The following is a 22,169-nucleotide window of genomic DNA, read 5'->3' on the forward strand; positions in this document are numbered from 1 at the left end:
GGGACGCTGTTGGTGGGGAAGAGGCAGGCCAGACAGCTGGGAGCTGTCATTCCTCCAGCCGCTCACTTTTTCATCTGCCTTTACTCACGTCAGAGCCTTCTGAGTGCAAATTGGAGAGCGGAGAGGGCCTTTGGATTGCTTTTCCTTCCCTTTTTCTCACCCCAGCCCCGCGATCGCGGTGCGTCGTGGGAGCCAAAGCCTGTCACCAAAGGATTGATTTCGGGGGAGGCTTGTCGGTGGGTTTCATCTCGACTAACTTCTAGACATCCAAGCATCTCCAAAGCTCGTTACTGGGAATGCAGAGGAGCAGGGTCCTGCAAAAGTGCCACTCAGCTGAATGGGGTGGCATTTTTAGGAGCAGACAATTTGTTTTCTGAAGACTCTCAAATTCCTCTTTTTTTTCTTTATTTCGGCTGCAGCTGGGACAGACCCCGGGACAGGCTGGATCTTCTGGGAAGGCCGAGGTGTCCTGCGGAGACGAGAAGCTCTTGAGGGAGGAGAGCCACTAAAAATCAGGAAATTGGTTTGTGTACTTTGAGAAACCCACGCGGAGCCATTTGCCAGAGGTTCTGGAGGGTGTTTAAAATATCCCCACATTAACAGGCTGTGGTGTGACCGACTGGCCAGCCGTGTTTGCCTGGGGAGAGGAAAGGTTTTATGCCCAGGACGTAGCGGGGAAAAGTCTGGGTCACCGGCAGGGTTTCGTTTACCTCAGTCAATAATGAAGTGCAGGATAAAATCCGTGGTATTGCTGGGATTTCGCCTAAAAATGCCTTGTGCAAAGACTTACTTTTATTTCCCGGCGTTTTGCATTCTCTCTGCATTTATAAAAATAAAACGAGTCATTAATCCTTAATCAAAACCAGTTCTTAATTCTCCTTTTTAATGAAATTTTGTTTCTGCCACAAATCCCTTATTCGTTCTCACATGTTATTTCAGGTTAACCAAGAAACGAGGCGTTTTTCAGCCGTGGGAAGCAGAGGTGCTGGATGTGGTGATGCTGCAAAAGTGAAGACACGCGCTGAGGTCTTGTCGTCGTGGCACTGGCTTTTGATTGGCATTTCCCTGCTTCGTTTCTTGCTAAATGAGCCTCCTGTAGCAGACCATCGGTCTCTGTTCGGGTAACAAGAGGGATCACACCTTCTGGGAAGAGTTTCTCCTCCAGTGAGACAGCGGCAGGTCATTTATCTCTGTCTTGAGTTGCTCTGCTTGAAGTTGTAACTCAAGATGTGGTTTAAGCAAGATCAAAATGCATGAGTCCCCAAAATCCTTGGCCACGTGGGATCTTGTTCCTTTATCCCAGCCCTCCCTGCAGGTCTAATGGCTCCGAAGAGGTGGGATACGAGGAAAGGGGAGAGGCAGAGAGGTAGAAGGAGGACCTTGAGTTGAAGCTGTCATGCCAGGAAGGCCCCCGTAACCTTTGTGGCTGCCCCTGCAGCCTGAGCACAGCGTTGGTAAGCCTCTAAAAGCTCCACAAACAACACAAACTGGGATTTCTGCTTGCAGAATGGGATATGGGACGTGTCTCCGAGGATGGCTGGAGGTCCCCAGAGCGGTGGGAGCTGGGCTGGCCCCCAGAAACTCTTGGGATGAGGCTGTTGGTGTGCTCCTGTGGAAGGCCCAGCAGCAAACGGGGCTGATCCTGCTTGGCTATAGGGGCTTTGGCACCCCAAAACCCTCTCCTTGGGACAAAGAATAGAAATAAAAACGCCCCGTGTTGTCCCCATGGCACAAACACCCTCACCAGGGGGACAGGACGCGCCATCTCCTGCATGGTCCCGTTTGGGGACACGGCTGTGATGCCACCGGGGGTGAAAGGGGACGAGGCAAGGTGACAGCATCACTTTTGGCCCTTCCTTCCCCTGTTACTGGGTTGGTCCCGCTCTGGGGCAGGGGCTGGAGTCCAGAAAAACGCAAAGCAGGACCCGTCAGCGCGGGCCGGGCGAAGGTTTGTTGGTTTTTTTTTGTTGTTGTCTCGTTTCAAGCAGCCCCTGCGAGCAACTGGTGTGCGCGAGGGGGTGGCAAGGGAGGAGGGGAGGGGGTTGCCATGGCAAAAGGGGATTTGCAGGGAATGAATAGCTTGCTTTTTCTCCCGCGAAATGAATGGGTTGCTCAGACCTCCCCGCACATGAAGACTTGTAGGTGCTACGTTCGGCGGCAGAAACCGCGCGCGAGATCCTCTCCACCCCCCCACCCCCCCAGCTTTACGTTTTACACAGGCCTCTTGATACAACTCAATCTTATTACGCACAAAAAAAAGAAGTGATCTGGAGTGCAGATTGAGGCAGACAAAATGCTCCCAGTGGGATCTAGCCGTGCCTCTTCCCCAGTCCCCTCCAACGACAGGGATTAGCGGCGATGTTTGCGCTGACTGGAACCGGGACATAAAGACCATGCTTCATTTCTTCCCATTCAGCTAATTCTTTACATTGCAGACACTACAGGAGCCATTTATGGTTGGTTTTGTGTGTTTTTTTTTTTTTTTTTTGCCTTTGTGAAAGTGGGTTAGGGCGGGAGGGGGAGGTGGGGGGGGGGAGAAATCTACTGAGGACGCTGTTGGCGTCGCCAAAGAAAAGCCTCCTTTCAGGCGTCAGCCCCCAGCCCTCCTCTGCTGGGGATAAAAGAAGCCGCATCTCATGCCGTGCCGTTTTTGCAGGCAGTGCTGCTTCAAGACGAGGCCCCTGATGCATTTGCAGAGCAACTTTTGAGAAAGAAAGTGGTTTAGGACGGTCGGTTTGACTTCCCAGATCAAGGGCCGTGGCTGTATCGGCGCAGGGGAGGGCTCACTCTCACTGTTGACCCTAAAAAAAAAAAAAGCACAATACGGCATCAAATTTAGGTTTTTATTTTTATTTATCTTTTCTGGGAGACTCTGGGGAGTTGGGACGTGACCACGTGGGAAGGGTTTGGCCAAGACCCCAGGGAAAATAGTTCTGCCAGCCACCGTTGTCGCTCGTCCGTGCCAATTGACAGCGCTCGTGTTTTCCTCCCAGTTGGAAGAAAACTTCTCCGGCGGCCCCAAAAACACTTGTGGGACAAGATTTGTGTATAGACGCCGGAAGATAACTTGGTTCTGAGCAGATTTGTGCCGTGACCTTGGCTCGTCTTGGGAGGGTGAGCGAGGCAACGTCAGCCGGAGCATCTCCGGGGGCATGGGATGGGAGAAGGGACAGCAATAATATGGCCAAAACGCCTCCTGGCTGACCCGGGGACAGGCTTTATCTGCTCCAGAGCCGTGCATCGATCTTGGCTCCGCAGACAAGCTGTGCTGACTCACTGCGGGTTTGGGAGAGGTTACGGGGTGAAATTGAGGCTTGTGAGATGGAAGGAAGGGCTCATAAATCTTTGCGGGTTGGAGGGCAGGCAGGGCTTTGTGTCACAGGCAGTGCTGGGACATGGTGACCCTCTCTGCCTCCTGGCTGAAGGCAAATACTGTACAAGGAAAAGCTACAGAGCAAACCACAGAGCTTCAAAACACGCATTGTGCTGGTTTATTTCCTCATTTAATTGCAAACTTTCGGTCTCGGAGAGGAGAGTTGCGTGGTGTGGGCACACCTCTTGTCATCGTGGCTTGAAATTCGGCCCTTACAGTTACGGAGCGTAATCCACCCAAGGATTAACCTGGATTTGTGCAGACAGGAGAGGGAAAACTGACCTCAAATTGCCCCGTGCATCTCAGGGGACCCCAGCTAATGTGCCCCAAATGTGTGTGATATTGCAGCCACGACGTCTCACCTCCGTTCTTGTCAGTAGGAGAGAGAAGAGATGAACCTGAGCTGTCCCGCGGGGAAATACAGCCTGGGCAAGGAGTTCACCACATGCTTTGTAGCGCGATCCTGCACGTGCTTGAAGTGGAGGATGAAGCCTGAGTACGTTTCTCTGCAGCACGGCGAAATATCCTAGGAATAGAAATATCCTAGGGCAAGAGCTGGTACGCGCTGCGTGGTGCTGGGCTCCTTCCAGCGCAGGGAAAATATGAAAGGTACCTCGGAAAAAGCCGTGCTCATCCCGACAGATTCACCTGACGTTAATAAATAAGAACGGAGGAAGTCTGCTGTCGGATTCGGAGCTGTGTGTTGGCTCACCCCTCCCAGTCCTGTGCTGGGTGAACGATTTATATCTCTAAACCTAAAGGATCGGGGATGAGAGGTGCATTTGGTTTCCACGGGATTGCCGTTGACTCAACGTCAGGTTTTCATTTGAAGTCTGAGACAAAGGTGGTTTTAGTTCCTTGCTGTCTAGCGTGAGTGATGCTCTGCCCTTGCAAAAATGTAACATCCTTGGAAAATTTAGTGTTTTCCTGCTTTATCATCTTCCTGGCCAATCCGTGCAAGGAAAGAGATCAAACATCTGTGCTTCTCCCGCACGGAAACCAGTCATATTTGAATGAATTCAAAGTGAGGTCAGCACGTACGTATTGCCATCTGTGTCATCTTCACCTTGCCGATAGGAGAATTAGACGGGATGAGAGATGTAGGATGGAAAAAATAAATGCAACTGTGACAGAACTACATTTCCCAAACTGGAAACACTGATGTCACTCTCATCCCATGTCTTTTTGGGAAGTTGGTATTTTACACGTGCCAGGAAAATCATTCATATCCTACCTCTACTGAATATGTTTCAACGCTGTGCTTAAGTTTATTGTTTGCAGTGTAACTTAACCTAATTCCCGTGCTCTTTGTGTTGTCTTTATAGTTAAAACCACGGTAAGGGTGGACTGATTTGCATGCTTTGATATTAGGAAATGTTCTGAACTGCCAGGATGGGTCTTCAAAGAAGACCCAAAATGGGTCTTCAAAGGCAGGTTGGAGATCAAAACCCCCTTTAGACTTTCTGTTGCGAAAGCAGCCAGCATCACACCACGTTACATCGTGGAAAACGTTGTAGGACACGAGGAAACCCTTTCACTGACTGCTGTCATCACGAAACGTCGTATAGATGGAGCTGAAGGTGACTTTAGGTCTTGTTGTGTCTTTGGCCAGATGGATGGACTCCATCCTACCCCATTTTCAATTTTTCAGTGGCCATATCACTCTATTATTTTTTTTTTTATTAGTGAAAATTGCTTAATAATGCCAGGAAGCCAGCTAACAGTTGGCTCCAGGTGGATTACCTCAGTTATCAATTAACCCTAAGGGGTGAGTCAGAGCTTTCACTTTCATCTAGAAGCTCCCTTTCCTCATCACCCAATTCATGCAACGACGCAGCTGCCGTGGGTACCTGCGAGAACTTGGCCAGAGGAGGAAAAACACAGACAATTAATTGCTCCATCACCAACTGCTGAAACTCTCGTAACTAATACGAACCAGGACATCCTCAGCAGCCCATAAATCACCGCTGCTTCCCACATCCAGTGTCTTATCTCAGCGTAAAGCAGCTCTCCACTCCCTAGTGTAGTTTGTCTGAAGGTTTCCTTTGTCTCTGAGGCCATCTTCGGAATTAGCACCAAAAGATGCAGCTCACCTGCAAGGGGGAGTGCTGGTAGGTTGTTTCTGAGCAGATCTGCGATTAATTACTAAATTCTTCCAAATGAGAAGAGTTTCTCAAACGCTGCTTTGTTTCAGAAATCCAAAAGCAATCAAAAAACTCTGAAAAATAATAAAAATAATAAAAAGCACTGAAGATGTGACATAACAAGTGCACTTCATCACACACCTCTGGGTGCAGGAGCACCACTGGGCTCACCAAGCTCAGTGCAATGTGTTCGGCTGTCGTTTCAGCTCAGGTATCGAGGTGGAAAATGGGAAGTAAAGATAACCCCGTAGGAAAACCACCACCCGAGTTCAACAATTTCACGTTGGTTCCTGCATGGATGAGGGCCCTAACCACAGGGACAAGTGCTCTTAGTGCTAATAGAGAGTGCAATCACACCTGGTGCTAATTAATTCATCAGCTGGGAGGTTAATGAATGAGGTTGTAGTCCCCTTAACATTGCAATGGGTTGGACAATGGGGTTAGAGTAGTAGTAGGGGAGCAGCAGGAGGCTGGGTGATGGAGAAGCAGGACCTTCGAGCCATGCAATCGCTTAGAAGTTGGTCTTTTGCCTTTACTTCCAGATGAAATATCTAATTTTGGAGGAAAAAAAAATAAAATAAGGTAGTTGTTGGAGATATAGAGAGGAGAAGAAGCTGTTTGGGTGTCTGCTCATTTGGCTCTTGGGGGGATTTTGCTGTTTCTTCCATAAAAAGAGGAATATAGAGGCATTGATGATTTTTTTCCCTCCCTTTTTAGAGACTGATTGAAGAATGTTGTACCCATAAATGAGCAAAGGGACTTCCCTTTTTTGGGGATATTACTCTGTGCAGTTACTAAACTGGCTCGAGACATGTTTTCTGTCTAAAGGCGTTCAATGAAACTGTTGGAGCGGTGATGGAATTTGGAAGAACAACATTTAGGTAACAAGTTACTGTGAATTATTCACTTATTTATTTTCTTAATGCTTGTCTACCTATTCTAACAGTGTCTTTTTTCTTCGTTTGCTTTGCTTTATGCATCTATATGTTGCTCCCAGAGAACATTTGATTTCCTTGGATGGAAATAAGGAAGGAATACTTAAATTATTAATTTTAAACAAATGTTGGGGGAAGTGATTTTTTTCTTACTCTAATGTGAATACTTCTCATCTTCAAACCTATGGTTCATTTCTCATATTTTCCCTTTATCATTGAAAGTGATTCTTACTGTCGGTGTAAATGTATTTAGAATAAGCTTTGATTTTTCAAGTCAATTCATGAAAATATGCACGTGTGAGCCTCAAGCTATTGTTCATTTTAACTGCAATGTTAGTGGAATAATAATTTGATTTTTTTTTTTTTTTATTGAAATATATTTACAAAACCAGATTTATCTTTGCGCTGGGATAGGAACGAAGACAACAGATTCCAGAAGTTTTACAGATCTGAAGAGCTGGGGCTTTTTGAAGATAAAACATGAGCTCATTTCCTCGTTCAGGGTCCCAGGAGCACTGCACGTTACCAAATCTCTCGGCGTGCAGCGATCTGCGTACAAACCATCCATCTCTGAGCATCTGGGGAGTTAAGGCACACCCTTGCGTGAAATCCTTTGCATGTTTTTCCTGTTTTGCAGCATTGTGTTATTAGATACAAATTCTATTTGCAGTATAGCAGTCTTTGATCTCTTCTTTATTGTGTAGGTGAGCGGTGTCTCACCATCTCACTTTCCTGCTGAAGAAGGAAAGTATTTGGTACAAGTTAGTCATAGTTGCTAGATAGAGAGCTTAAGGAGTTGACTTGATGATCCTTATGGGTCCCTTCCAACTCAGGATATTCTATGATTCTTAAGGAAGTAATCAACCTATTCCTTTTTTCTCTATTTTTTTTTATTTTATTATTTTTTTAATGCAGGAACGAACCTCTTCTTGAACTCATTTGCCTAGGTATCTTCTTGCATAGTGATTTTTATGTTGGGACAACCCCTCTGGAAATGCTCTCCTCCTCCTCCTGTTGTAGACGAGATGCTTCCTATGGAGACACCTAGATCAAGGTGGAACAACATTTCCCATCAGTGTCCTCTTCACAAAGGTGTTTGAGACCTGAAGCAGAACTTGAGGGTCCCATTTCAACGCACAATACTTATATAACAGTTTAAGCACAGTGGCTGCTTAGATTTTTAATTTTCCTGATGAGATGCAAACCCAAAGTCCTTGTGTTTCCTGGAGGTCCCAAAGTGCTTTTCACCCTCTTACCTTTACCTCTCATTTCCTCCTTCTAGTTTCAGATGATGGTGAATTCCTTTGGTTTTCTTCTTCTAAAACACAGCAGAATTAAGGCTTTTCTTTACCCAAGGGGCCACCCCTACTCTCCCTGGTAGGTGATCCTGTTTGTCACTGTTTCTGTGGCAGCTTTTGGGCTCTGCAGATCACCCAGAGCCTGGTGATCTCTTCGCTCGTGGATGGGGGCTCCAGGGAGTCTTCAGAGCTCCCAGGCCTGGGGTGATTGTCCAAATTCCCTTGGGATGGAGGTCCTTGAAGTTCCTCCTCTCCTGTTGATTAGCCAGATTGATTGGAGGGAGGTTTGGCTGCAAGCTGGGGTTGTCAGCAACATGACAACAAGAAGAATTCTTCAGTATCAGCAAAACTAACTGGGAGCTGATGGTGATGCTCTGGAAAGCACAGGTTATCCCAAGGCATGGTGGCAGACAACGCAGCTGGAACCAGAGGGTGCCAGGAGAGCCCATCTCAGAAAACATATCATGGTACGATTTATTTTTAACAGCTTAACTTAGCATGGGTGAAACCACTTGTGGTTTCCTGTTTTCATTATCTGGCTTTTCTATTGTTTGGCAAGGATGTTTTTTAGGGGCAGAGTCAAGCCTCTGGGCCCGCTTGCTGCCTCTAACATGGGGCTTGGAGCTGCTGTGTGGGTACTGAGGGCACACATGGGCTTTGTGGAAGGGGTTTGCATCCTATTTTGAGAAGTATCAGCGTTGTGTTGCAAAGGAGCAGGTAAAGAAAATAGATCTTAGCCTCATCTTGTCACAAAGTCAAGTCTTTCATCGTTGATAGCCCACGTCTCATAGCTGGAGACTGTCGCTGATTTATAATGTTGCATAAAGCGCCAAGTACCAGAGTAGACAAAACAGGAAGCCAAAAAGTTCTTCAGATAAAACAACTATTAAGGAGCTGATGCATGCTGGAGAGTCCTACAGGATGATGGTGCTTTCCCCAGAACTGTGGGAAAAAATAGACTTTCCCACTGGAAGATATAATTTAATCACTGAAATGGTCCAAGTTGCTCATCTACCTTCTTTTTAAACTATGTAAACTGTTCCTAGAGGTGACTGTAGGGAGAAATCCATCTGTCTTTCCCCCCCCAGCCCCAAGTTACACCCCCTGTTGGTACAACCATGGAAAATGGGAGGGATATCTGTGTTTCTCCTCGCTGAAATTTCCTAGAATTAAAGGTTACTTGCCAGCCCAAGTGCACGAGGGAAAGGGATTTGCTCTTAATGGCCACCTGCACCAATTCTGCAGGAATTGAGGGTAATTTTGTGCTGCCTTCTTGGCTATGGGTTGGCTTACAAGCAGTTATCTGCCTCCAGGCTTTCCATGAAATGGGGATGTGAGAAGAGAAGGAAAAAATATAAAAGCAGAGGTGCTGTTCTCCTTGGAAAAGAGCCTCTGCTGCTGCAGGGCTGAGGATATGGGTAGCTAACAGAGCCTTAACAATAGGATTTTTGGGCTGCTGATGGGATATGTCCCTATAACATCTAGAGGCCAGGAGGGATGGGCCTGCTTTGGTCATCCGTTCACTCCCAGCTCTGTCATCTGTCCAGCTCTTCCCAAAACACCTTCTCTTATTGCAGTGACATCACGGTGGGCCGCAAGGTGACCTTGTTCCCTAAAAACATCCGAGAGACCCTCGGCTTTTTAGTTCCTCTCATTAACGAGGAAAGCTTCTCGTTTTTATGGGCTGAACCCCGGAGGTCGGTACGGGTGAGCGGATTTCTGTCATGTTTCCCAGAGAGCTGGCTAATTTATAGCCCAGGATTTCTTCTATGAAAAGACGAAAGCCCTCGCGCTGTTTAAACGTTTAAAGTTTTTCAGGAAGCACTCGTTGTGGTGAGTGCTGATAGAGCTGCCTCACGCCTGGTGCCCTGGTTTATGTTCCACGGGTGGTTGATTCGTGGTGGTGAGTTTGTGGTTTTTTTTTTGTTGTTTTTTTTTTTTTTTTTTTCTTCTTTCTCTAGATGCAAGGCAATTTCCTGAGCAAGCCTGAGGCTGAGTGTACGCCACGTGTTTCTCCAAAACCAGAGCTGGATGGCCTACCTACTTTGTCAGGTTGTTTGCTTTGAGCACGAGCTCTCCCCAGGCCGTGGGTGAGAGGAAGGTGGCACGGGAGCAGGTGAAGGGCCAATATTCACAGAAACACTTCAAAAAAAGACAGAATTAATTATCAGGGGTCTTAAAATCTTCTAACAAATGCTTCCCTGTGAAGCAAGAGTGTGCAGGCAGCACCAGGTGAGAGGGGGCTGGTGCTTGGCCTACAAAGGCCTTGTGAAAGAGCGGTGCTTTTCCTATAGCAGTTCTCAGCTGAACATGCTTGAAAATGCTTTTATTTATCTATCTTACTGCTCAGCAACAGTAAACACCACCCCCTCTTCCTTCAAAATGGCTCACCAATGTTTATATCAAATATTTTTACCAGAAATGGATGTTCTTGAAAGCTTCATCCGCTTGAGCTGCCGCACCACCGTGAAAAGAATTTGGGGCTGGATGGGGAAGCTGGACTGTCCGGCCCTAAAAGCAGCAAACTCCTCCAGGAGTGATTTCTCTGCTTCTGCTTCCCTCTTTTCTGTGTTGGATGGATTAGCTGGATTTAGATGTCCACCTGGATGAGATGCTTAATACTGAGCTGGTGACATTTTCCTCCTGTGCACAGGCCGAGTGGCTGCACATCCCTAGAAGAAACTTCGTTTTTCTGTTTTTCTCAGAAGTTCACCGTTTGTCACTGCCAGTAAATGACAACAGGAACACCTGAGAGGTAGGAAGGAGGAAAATGTGGTTTTCTTTCACAGAAAGACAAATTCGGGGAAACAGAAGAACAACAAACTGTAGACCTAAAAACTCGGACTCCCAGGGTCCTTTAAGATTTTCTCTCTCCCTACAAAGTGGCTTTAAACAAAAACCTACAAAACTTCAAGGGTGGCAGGGAGAACATTTCTGGCCAGCTCTGCCCACCAGCTTTCCTTCTGCATTTTGTATTATTTTGGTTTCTCTTAGATCCGAGTTGCAATAGGCAGATTATGGGACAACAGCTGATACTGGGATTAAAGCTGGTAGAGATCACAAGTCAGAGCTGTGGGGCTGCAGATATTTCCTGCTGGAAATGCAGGAGGAACCCTGCCTTCATGTCCTTGTTTCATTTAAAACAAAAATCAAAGCTGACAATGCTTGGAAGAACTTAACCTTTTCAGGGCCTCTGCTGACACTGAGTGGGGAATAAAGTGAGGGTATGAAAAATGTGAACTCTAATGTATTTTTTTTTTTTTCCTCTGCAGCCAGGAGGGATTCTCCGGGCATGCTCATCCCTTCCTAAGAAAAATGATAAACACAAGTGAAGTCATCTTCTAAAGTGCCCGTTATCTCCTCTGACTGCAAGAAACCTCTCGCTGACACTTGTGTGTCAAACATCTAGCGGCCGAAGCTTAAGTGAGGTGACTGTGACTCGGTGACCTGCGAAATATTTATTTTTGCTCTTTTGTGGTGGACCGCGGTGGTGTCTCCATCCTGCTGTGTCACCCCGTCCGGTGGTGTGATCGCTTCCACGACCTCCCAGGGGTTTCTTTCTTGGGGTCCCACGGGCTGGATTTTGGTAATGTCACAATTCCAGGGTTTTGTTTGAAATGACAACTGCTCCTCACCACAGCGGGGAAATTCTGTGGAGAACAAAACAAACGTGCCCCAGGCGTTCGGACGTCACAAGGGAACTGATTCTGTTTTCTGATTTTTGTGATGTTTTAGAGGGCCTGACTCATTTTCTTTGAACGCTTGGGATTAGAGAGCCCCTTCTCAGTTCAGTCTGTACAGCTCTGAATCTTGGCACTGTGTCTGCAACAGCACAGAAACAAAATCCAGACGGTCAAGGACACTTGGATTTGTTTCCTAAATTCTGTCCTTCACAAGAGCCTGGCCCAGAGGCAGGTGCTTCAGCTGGATCACGGTGCCTCAGCCTATGGATGCTTTAATCTGTGCTTTGGCAACAGAATTTCAAGCCTATTTTCTGCTCTGAGTCCTATTTCTGTCTGCTTTTTCATGTACTCTGTCCCTTAAGAGACGTCCCCAGGTGCTGGCAGTGCAGTGTGAAGCCCTTGTGACGTGCTGGATGCTCTCTGTGCTGCTCAAACCCCTGGCTGGAGGCATTTGGCTGCTCGGAGTGGGGTGCTGTGGGCTCGGGATGCTTTCTGGATGATCCTGCAGATGATGGATGGGGTCAGATGTGTAGGTTAGGAGTGATTGAGTCCATGAGTAACAGGCTAAGTCATGCTGGGAAGACAGGAAGGGGAGAACTTGGCTTAATTTTAACCTGCAAATATGACTCTTGTGATTTTTCTGTGGTCAGTCCCAGCTAGGAACTGAATCTGGATAAAGTATTAAATCCAATTGTGTAACTGTGGACGTAACAGGTCCCTAAATATCTTCAGGCAGTTTATCCAGAGCAGCACCGAGGTCCTCTTTCCTCTGAAGTAATTCCTGGGATGTTTTACACGTCAATGCAAGAGACTCAAGGAGCATCTTGGGCCTCACTGAGGTTTGCCCAAAGGTCTCCTCTGCAAGCAGGTACCTTGAGACTTGCTTAGAGGCACGGCCAACCTTTAGACTTTCCACTCTCTTCCAGGGCTCATAATTATGCTCGTAACTGCTGTGCCAGCTGCCCTCTCACCCTCTTTACCCACAGAGAAAGGTGGGTGTGCTGGATGTGTGCCTGGAGCAGGGGATGCCTCACCCCGACTTGGTGATGATCAGGAATTCACCCGGATGCTTTAATGATGAATTTTTTCTCAAAGCATGACATTAAGGTGTAATCTAGCCTACGTGGCCAACCGAGGAATTCAATTCAGCAGAGCAGAAGTTCCTCCTGCTGTTTTGGCTGGAATATGGGATTTTCTTGCCCGGAATATGAGATTTTCTTGCCCCAAGCCCCCCATTCGACAGGTGCTTTGTGTCATCTGGAAATAGCTGCCTTTTAGCACGCGGCTCAAGGGGATTTCATGGGGAGCCCACGATTTGCTTTCAAGCTTGGCTTATGTGACGTTAAAAGCTGACTCCACATGTAATAAGCACTAATTTTATTAAAGCAGATTTCAGGGTGGGCTCTCCGACAGCAAATACCACTCTCACAAATACAGAAGAGGGTTTTTTTTTGGGGGGGGAAGGGTTTGTTCAGGGCTTAGTTATTGTTCCAAACGATGGTGCGTCCAACCTAACCCACGGTAATGAAGAAGAGATCGTGTCACCGAGCTGCTGTTGGTTGATAACAGAACAACCTGCCTTGGCAGCTGGCTTGCTCCGGATCAAGTCAAAGCAGGAATCTTGGCCCTGCTTCTGAAAACAGGATGCCAAGCGAGCCTTTTTTGGGTTTCGGTCGATTATGACTCCACCTGCAAAACATTCCCAACCTGGTATGTGCTTTTCCTGAGGTTGTCCTGATATGGTCAAATAGGATCGTGGTTCCCCTAAAAAAAACAGGAGGTGTTTTGCTTGCCCTCTCTTGCCATCTCTTTCTCTCCCTGATCTTTTTTTTGTGAAAAGGAGGGGAGAAAAAACTTAAGTCTGCTCAGAAAAAAGATAATTCCCAGCAGCATGAGAGGAGCATTCTGGCAGTGTCAAGAAAAAAGGATCTTAAATGACAAAATGCTTGATTTTTTTTCCATTTAGCCCTTGTTACTTTCCTTGTTTTTGCAGAGGATCGGCCACTGCAGCATCCCTCGCAGCAAGCTGTGTGAATGCAGCGGGAGCCAAGCACACCCCTCCCAGCGTTGTGTGGGATCGTGGCGTGAACTTCCTGATGTCATGCGGGAGCAGCGACACGTCCTTCATCTCCTGCGTCTCACACCAGCCCATCCAAACGGGTTTAATTAGCTGCGAGCGGAGCAAACTCTTGCAGAAATCGATCTGAACGTGCTTTGCGAAGTGAGGTATTCCCGGCAAGTGCTGCAGTTTCACAAAGTCACCCTCTCGTGTTTTGTAATCGCTCTCTGAAAGATCCAGAGAGGTGATGGAAACTGGGCATGTGGACAAATCCCTCACGCTGGAGACCCCAAGCAAAGGGAAGCGGGGAATTCTCTCTCCTTTCAGCTGCTGAGACTTTTCTCTCTCTCTCTCCCAGAGGTACTTCCTAAAAAGCTGAGCTGTTTCTCAAAGCTGATGTCAGTTCCACTGTGTGCAACAACCCAAGAATGACTACCAACATCTGCTGTTCTTGCACGGATGCAGCAGTAGGTTTTCAAATGCAGATTTCAGAGGTTGAACGTATCCAAACGAGCAAATTTTAAGCAAACCTCTACGTCCAGCTACGATTCTTATTTTATTCAGCCCGGACTTGCATGACTCAAGCAACAGGGCACAAATTAATTCTTTCCAAAGACAGTTCTGTGCTCTAAGAGATGTTGCTTCAATATCTCTCTCGTGATGAAATGAGGATGCAAAGAAGTAACAGCACGCTGTGTAATGGAGGGAGCTGTGCACAGAGGCTTGCTAGGGTGGTCCCTTATTTTTAGGAGCTGGGAGGAATGAGGACTGGGGAGCCTGCGTGTTCAGCAGCAGCTTAGCAGGGAATTTGGGAGTTTTTGCAGTACTGCCCTGAGGGAGAGCAGGCATCTGCGGTGTGAGGTCTGCTGGAGGACAGCTTTGGGTGCTGGTAGCCCAGCTGGGCTCAGTCCTATCCATGTTGTGCATGGGAAAAAAAGCTTTCTAGGAAATGTGAGCAATTTATTAGCATGGATTATAGCTGGTTCAGTGCTTGAACTTGTTCTCTGGCTCTTTTATTTAAGGGTGTAGGTGCAATTTCTATGGTTCTTGCTTTGCAGTGCCTAGGTAGGAAGGGCAGGGAGTCCTAGATGCAATGCCCACACGTGCTCCATCATCTCTCCAAGAGGTACAAGCTCAAAAAGTTCCCCTTTTGGGAATAGGGAGGGGGACAGAGCTGTCTTGCAGAGCTCCAAGTCCCCTTCTTTGTCCTTCCTTCAGTTCTTGAAGCTCGGGGAGTTTACTTTCCCACAAAGGCTCTTTCCCTCCTCTTAAAAATATTTACTCCGTGAAAATCCCTTCCAGGCTGTAAATGCTAATCCTCTCAGCTCGCAGTGATGCTGCGCTTGGCACTGAAACAGTAATTAAAAAAAAAAAAAAAAGCAGGCTTCCCAAATTCTGAGGGAAAGGAGGCCTTGCTTGCAGTTAAACTGATTGTCCTCCCAGTTGTCACTTGGAGGAGTGCTGCAGAATCGTCCTTGTGCATGAAATCCCAGTACAAGTCACTCCGAACAGCCGGGGATGTTTTCATTTTCCCCAAATCAAAGCGTTCGGGACTAGACAAAACAACCTGCCGGGAGACAGCGGCTACAGGCTCGCGCCGGGAGGCACCGGGCTTCTCGGAGGGGTGGTGGATATGGGAGCAGCTCTCAGGCTGGGTTAAATTACGCCTTGAATATTCAGGTAATTGTAACACAAGTGGTTTCTACTGCTGATTTTAGGAGCTGAAGGGAGCAGCGCTGCGGAGAGAAAGCTTGCTGCGAAGTCGCCTGCCCCTTGGGGCCCAGCTCTGCTCTCCAGTAAGCGGGAGTGTTAATTAACATATCTTATTGTTTCTATTTCCCTGCTTTGCAGTGGTGCTCCCAGCCCGCATCAGGGAGAGCGTTTGCCCTGAAAAGGCTTTTCCAAGTCTCTGCCCTGGCACTTTTACGTGGGATTTCCAACCACAGCAGCTGCTGACAGCGGGGAGGTGGCCGGCCCTCGGCACGTGCAGCAAGCAGCTGGTATTTCTGTCTCCCTCCCATTTCCATTGAATACATTGTGCTGTTGTATATCTGCAGCTTGGATGGATTTGGGCTTAGAAGTGTCTAACCCCACCTACAACCTGTTCACATCGACACCTACACCATTATGTCCCTGTTGCTGTTCTTTTTTTTCCAGTTTCATTAAGCACTGGATGCAAAAGGACCTCCCTGATGTTTATTTTTGAATCTTCTGCTTGATATTTTAATTCATTGCCTTCCAAACTTGGTTTGGGAGAGTGGATGTGAAAGAGGCAGACTGGGCACCGAAGTCCTATCTGCCATGATCTCTTTGATAAGGCACAAAAGCATGCAGTTGCACCTGTATTTTTGGAAAATACACCTGTTATTTATGTATGGATACTAATTTATATATAATCTTTGATTCCTGGAAGTAGTTACAGCACCTTTTTTTCTTTTATTGCAGATTCTTAATTTCCCATAGGCTTACGTGCAGCCAGACATTGCCCAACGTTCCTCTAAAATCTGTGTCTACATCAGATGCACACTTTTCCAAGCCAAGTTTTTCCATCTTCATTTTGCATGTCCAAATGGAAGTGAGAGTCTCGAGCAAGCACAGACCTTTCTGACATCCCCAGACATCCAGCAGACACGGAAAGCTGAGGCTTTGAGGTTGTAGGTAAGACCGTAGGAATTGTGATGGGGGAAAACTCAAACCCAGCCCAAGCAGGTGCTGCGTGGCCAGCCTCAGAAGGTCCGCAGTCATTTATAATTATCAGCAGTGAGGTTTGGCAGAAGCCACAAAGTGCTAGGCTTCAATTTGTGTGAAGCTTAACGGGAACTGAAGTCGCAAGTACGGACAAGAAGCTGCTCAAAGGTGTATTTATGGATTGTTGACTCACCTTGCTTGGGGTAAGCAAGGCACAGGCAAGATTTTGGGCTATTTATGCCTTGAGTTCTGTCATTTCTTTCCTCAGAGATAAATACCTAATAAGAAATAATTACTTTTATATAAGAAAAGGGGCAAGATTACTAAATAGCTGTGCAGAGCATGTAGAGTACCAGGACTGTGCATTGCTCTGCAGCACACCTCATGCAGCACATTCAAGCTGTTAAAGACTTGATATGAAATTTTAAGTACATGGAGGAAGGGGAACACCTGAAGGATGTTTCTAAGCGCTGAACGTGGCACTCTGGAAAAGAGAAGTGATGAGTAGTTGCAAAGCTCTCCAAGTTTATTTCCTGCTCCGGGAGAAGTCTGAGCTCACAGTAATGGCTAAACCAGTGGGAAATAGAAACTGTGGTGGCTTGTTGGTTTTTGTTGTTGTTGTTCTTTGGTTGCTTCAGTTTGTTTCAAAAAGGCTTTTCTTAAATCTCTATTTCTCTATGGAATTCTTTCATTTTTATTTATTTTTTTTTTTTTTACCAAGCACAACTAAAAATAAGTTGTCTAAAACACTTCAAGAAAAAGTAACTCTGCTGTTTTCTGTAATGTTGCACACAGCACCAAAGAAAAAGTCAAAAATTGCAAAGGAAGGGGGGGCTAACCTGATTTTTTTCCTGTAGCTAACTTGAATAATCTGGAGGTTTGGTCTTCCAGAATTGCCAATATCACGCACTGAAGCCCTTTATGGCTCTGGATGCTCCACGTATCCCTAAACTTTGTGGAACAAAAAGTGATATTTCAAGAAGATATGTAATGATATTGCAAGGAGTATGGTTCAGTTAATCTCAACACTTTATATATATAATTTTTTTTTCAATTTAAGTAAGCCTGTGTACCAGTTAAGTGCAGGGAATAGGTTGGCCCTAAAGGTCTTGGTTGCAATGATCCAGTGCGAAGCGATGGCTTTCAATTCCTCTGGATTTTTATGGGATGAAAGTGAAAGCCAAAGATGGTAGGATTAAGACTGGTTGGCTTCAGGTTGGGTTTGAAGCTGGCTCTCCAGCCCAGAGTTTCTTAGTACGTGCCTTTTCTGAAGCCCTGATTTCTTAAATCCCCAAATTCCAGCGTGTGACTGTAGCGTTGCCAGGTCACGGGTTTCTTTCACAAGTCTCGCAATTCGCTGTGATGCTTTTTCTGAAGTTTGAGTTCTTCTGTTTGCGACAAACCCAAACAAATTATTAAATACATAAACAAAGCCTCTGGCTGTCTTTGCTGTGGGGGGGGAAAAACCTTAACAATCATGACCAGAGCATAACCCGATGGTGTGAGTGGAGGGAAATGGCGTTCGGATCTGAGAGAGGGACTTGGAGCCCTTCCTCACCGAATCCTTTCACCCAGTGAAAGGATTTTGGTGTCGTTAATTCAGAAGATGCATGGGCAACCTACTCTGACTCAGAGATGGAGCATAATGAGGTCAGGGAGTCGTGCCAAACGTAGGTGTGTGCAATTTGGCAGCGAAGCTATGTGGTACAAAAAAAGGGAATGTGAAGTATTTTCCAGAGCCATTTTGGGAAGCGAGCAGGTAAGGGTTTTGACTCACTGAGGCCGGGGAAAGCCGAGGTCCTGCTGAACATCTCGCTCTGAGCAGATGCCAGCCCAATTTTCACCTGGTATCGAACAGGAAAGCTGCTGTACTTTGACACCGAGTACTTCTTCTTGGTGTTGTTTGTCTGGAGGCCCTGTCAGAACCAGATTTATTGCCCTCGATGCTGTGCAAACAGGTGGGAAGGTGCAGCCTTTCCCTCTGAAGGACTGAGTGATATGGAGATCCAGATTTGGCACAAACCGTGTGTATCCAGAGGTGACTAAAACAGCCTGATTAAACTTCGGGAAAGGCCTGTGTACAGTGCGTGGGCAAACCCATCCATCACGCAGCTCTTGTGCTCTGCTTGTTGGCCTGAAATCGGAATGATGTGTTGGGGATGAGGAGGATTAGCAGTCCAGCAGTGATTCTCCATTTCTGCTCTTCTTTGATCCCGGTCTTAACACATTTCTGGGAGTTACAGTCTGGGCAGGAGCAAGGCCTTGGCCCCGGTACAAGGCTGACTCGATGGAGCCTTCCAGAGCAGCCTCCCAACTGTTTGCAGTTCGGCCTCATGTTTGGATTTGATCCACTGTAGAAGTAAGAGCCACCCAAGGAGATCTGATCTAATTTTAAACTTTCCAAGAACATTCAGAGGTTCTGACGGGGATTCTCCGTTGAGAGTTGAAGGAGAAGGAGAAAAATATATACACAAGCTCCGTGGCCAGATAAATAAGATCCTAGCAGGGAAGGTTTGTCATGACATAAACACAGATGCTCCTTCACAATTATATATTCACGGGGAATTTATGTCTGTCTGGTCATTTATGCAATCCCTAAAGCACTCCACAAAAGCAAAGGCAGCCAAGCAGGGTAAAGCAGAGCCGCCTGGTTAACTTGGCTCAAAATTACCTGGAGCAGTCCCAGAAACACGAGGAGAAGCTGATGAATGCCCACCAGGTAGAGGCATCTGGGAGGAGGAGCACCTGATGGAGAGAAGAATTGGCGGTGGTTGTTCTTGAGGCAGCAAGTTTCTGTGGGTTTCCCATAAGCAGAACGTGGTGTTCCTGTTTATGCATTTCATGTGTGTGCTTTAAACAATTTAAACAAATGACATTTTTGGCAGGAGGGAAGGAATCTCTTGCCGATGTTTCTAGGTTGTCAAAACTCACTTCCTTGGGGTAGGGTGGTCTTCGTTAGCACCTGGGGAAGACACGATGCTCGGAGTCTTGCTGGACGAGTCTGCCATACAACAAAAAGTCCTATCCCAAATGACTTGAACACAAGAAGACGACAGATGGGGAGTGCCAAAAAAGTGAAGATGCACCTCTAGGCAGAGCAACAGGGAGCAATCCACATTTGCCAACTGCTGAATTCCCCTTAGCAGCTGCATCCAAAATGTTTTTTAATCAATCCATGTTGTTTTTTCCCCTTCCTGTCATGCAATCGTTATGATTTGTCTCGCTTCCTCCCCCTCCTTTTTCTCTCGTGCTTTTCTGATGTTTAATATCCTGATCGTTTCCCTTTATCTCTCCAGCCCCTATTCCATTTTTCTCCGGGACTTTCCCAAGACCCAGATTGCAGGTGCTCAAACTACAGAAGTGGCTGGATGAAAAGGCCAGCTCCAACCACTAAATCCCCGGAGCCTGGTGTAACCTGAGTCCTGAACACGGATTCTGGATAACAGATCTTTTGGGGTGGTGCTGCTGGACTTGAGCAGAGCCCGGTTAAGCACAGCGAGCCCTTAAAATGACCTGGGAGTGAAACAGCATTGCACACACTGCATAATACATACTTAGACTAAGAGTTGGGGATATGAATATCCAGACTAGTGTTTACTAAGCCCCTGAAAGTCTACTGAGACTGTGTTTTGCAGTATTAGGCCTTTCCAAGCAAAATCAGAGAATACCAGTAATACTGGGAGGGAGCAGTTCTCCTGCCCAGTTTTGCAGGTTCATGACATTTAAAGCATTCGGGCTCTCAGTTGCTGGTCCAAACCTTATGATGCAGTCGCTCCAGGGTGCGTTTCTGAGCATTCAGGGGAGATCTGTCAAAAGGTCAGGCTGTACAGTGAGGGCCAGATTTAGGAAAAAGCTCCAAACTGCGTTTGGGCTGTTGGAGAAACCTAAGCAGCTCCTTTCAGGATGTACCAGGTGCAGAACTGGGTGTTCCACCATCAGGAAAAGGTCCCGATCTGGCCAGGCTTTGAGCTACTGCAGGATTAGGGCTCCTAAAATACTGTCCTGACAAGCGTAATGCTGACCTGAGAGATGCAGTGAGGTGTGGGAAATCTGTGTTTCTGCACCAGAAGGAACAGATGGATATTAAACGAGCAGACTTCCCTAAACACGTGTAACTGATAATTTTCTAAACAAACGCTTCAGGTAGAAAGTCTACAGGCAGAGCTTTTATTTACTTACTTTAAGCTCAGGAGAGTGGTCTCTGTGCATCAGCCTGCTGCTGCCTAGGCTCAGGGACTGGTGGATCAGGTTTCTGCCTACATTATTTGCACGTGGGGGAGGAAAAGCCCTTCCTCCTGTGACACAGCAGCAGCCCCGAAGAGGCCAGGGCTGGATTTTCAGCTGCCTGAGTCCTGCACGTTGCAACAGATGTTCAGAAGCCAGATTTCCAATTTTTCCCTCAGCTTGCTAAGGAAAGGCACCTCCGGTTTTGATCCTTGCAAGCCAGTTCTTATGCACCCCTCGGCATTTTGGTATTCCCGTCAAGATCTAGGGCCTTAATTTGGTGTCTAAGCTTTCTTTGTGGCTGACTTTGATGTCAGAATTCACTTGTCTTTGTGTCTGGGCATCCGATGAATCACTTGATTCTCCCCCAGCATCTCTTATTTCTGTCATATGTCACCTGAAACAACTGTTTCATATCTCCACGGATTGAGTGTCGCATCCTGTCGACTGACCTCAGCTCTTTGCCTGTTCTTGACTCCTTTCCATCATGTGCAAGTTCACATCCAAGACGACTCAACTATATTTAGGAACCTGATGATGCCGTGTTTTGATATTTTGAAGCCCTTTGACTCACTCCCTCGCTGCATTCCCTGTTATTGTTGAGGTTTTTCATGCACGTCGTCCCCCTCCAGCTTCTCCCCTTGTCCTCGATCAACCTCGCATTTCTGGTAACCTCTGGGACGTGTCTCTTTGGGACTGCTTGGAATTGTCCCGTTTCATAACAGGCCTCAGCTGGCTGGGGCTGGTGGCATTTCTGAACCCAGACTCAAACCAGCCTGTCGTCTACCACGTGCTTGCTTCCTACTGTGCTTAGTTTTTGGACGATTATATCCATTCTAGCCTTTCTTCGTTACTTTTTTAGCGTGATTCAACCCTGATTTTTACAGTCTTTGACTTTGTCTCATGTATTCTACCTCAATTTCCCCAAGCCTTGCTCTGTCATATCATTACTGAGGCCTCAACTGAGGTTCAGTTTAACTCTTTCCCTCAATTTTGGCTGATTCTTAGCCTGTTTTAGCACAGTGTGGTTGTCACAAACAGTATTATTTGGAAAATGAACCAAACGCTGAAGGAGCTCTGTCTGTTTCTGCTAGGCACAGCTTCTCTTCAGTTGGTTTTCTTGCTTTTTGTCTCAGATTTTTCAGGTGTCTTTCTCAGATCTCTGAAACTACATTAGTAGTTAGTTCCTCTACTGCTGCTGTTGGGTTTTAATTTTATTTTTGTATAGATAGGGAATTTTGTAGAAGCCTTTCAGCAAGATACACTGGTGACCAGGACGAGACCCTGTAGGTCTAAAACTGCTTTTGTGACGATTCCTGCCCTCACAAATTCTCGGTAAACTTTCTTGTCATATTTTCACCATATTTTTCACCATATTTTCACCTTCTGTGACCAGAAGTCTAGGCAAGCAAATTACTGCATAGAACTACAGAACAATTTGGGTTGGAAGAGGCCTTAAAGATCATCTAGTTCTACATCCACAACCCCCCTGCCACGGGCAAGGACACCTTCCACCACGAGGTGATCCTCTTCTACCCACAAAAACTTTACAGTACCGAGGGCATCGCTAAAATGTCTTTATGTAGGACATCTTGTACTGCATGGGGGCTATACCAACAGAACAAGATCATAGTGGTGGCCACCTGTCAAGTAAACTGCATTTAAAATTGTAAGCTGTAGCACAAGGATATTCCCAATATCTCTTCCAGCTTTCAAAACTGGCTAACATAAAAAGGATTTTACACCTGTTCCTGGATTAGGAGCT

General features: G+C 46.6%; 1 long non-coding RNA gene across 1 annotated transcript; it reads left to right on the forward strand.

Annotated features, from left to right (window-relative positions):
* The first annotated feature begins 9,760 nt into the window (after nt 1-9,760).
* Nucleotides 9,761-11,158, forward strand: LOC116500868. Its single transcript, XR_004254350.1, has 3 exons — nt 9,761-9,866; nt 10,404-10,505; nt 11,023-11,158. It is a non-coding gene; the product is annotated as an uncharacterized LOC116500868 (long non-coding RNA).
* Nucleotides 11,159-22,169: the final 11,011 nt, after the last annotated feature.

This window comes from Aythya fuligula, chromosome Z, assembly GCF_009819795.1.
Source record: "Aythya fuligula isolate bAytFul2 chromosome Z, bAytFul2.pri, whole genome shotgun sequence".
Lineage (NCBI taxonomy): Eukaryota > Metazoa > Chordata > Aves > Anseriformes > Anatidae > Aythya > Aythya fuligula.